Consider the following 535-nt stretch of genomic DNA (forward strand, 5'->3'; position numbering starts at 1 on the left):
CAACTTAATTTAATAATTAATTAATAACTAAAAATAATAAATGGATTCTCTAGTATTCTTCTTAATTTAATTATTCTAAAATAACAAAGGAATCTACCTTATGGAAAAGCAAATCCCATGTGTCGGAAGCTCAATCATTGGAACATTCTGTAGAGTCTACGCACAAAACCTTTACTTCATTTCCATCATTCCATTAGAAAACAATATACTAACAAATTGCTAATAATTAATATATTTAATGCGATAAATTATTTGATTCCCGGTTATTATTTACTCCAAAAAGTTTTATTAAAACTTAAAAAGGAATATTTTTCAATCTATTTTCAGTTAACTTTATGATTATGAGAGATAGGGATGGATTAGATCTTTAAATAAGACTCAAATTCGTTACGAATTAGTCATTAACATGTGAGATTGAAAAATATTGTAAACAAAAAAATATACAAATATTATATATGATAAATTTGTATATGCAAAAAAAATATTTTTAAAATAACTAAACTACAAAAGAATAATCGCATATATATAATTAGTA

The sequence above is a fragment of the Arachis ipaensis genome, chromosome B05, assembly GCF_000816755.2.
Source record: "Arachis ipaensis cultivar K30076 chromosome B05, Araip1.1, whole genome shotgun sequence".
Lineage (NCBI taxonomy): Eukaryota > Viridiplantae > Streptophyta > Magnoliopsida > Fabales > Fabaceae > Arachis > Arachis ipaensis.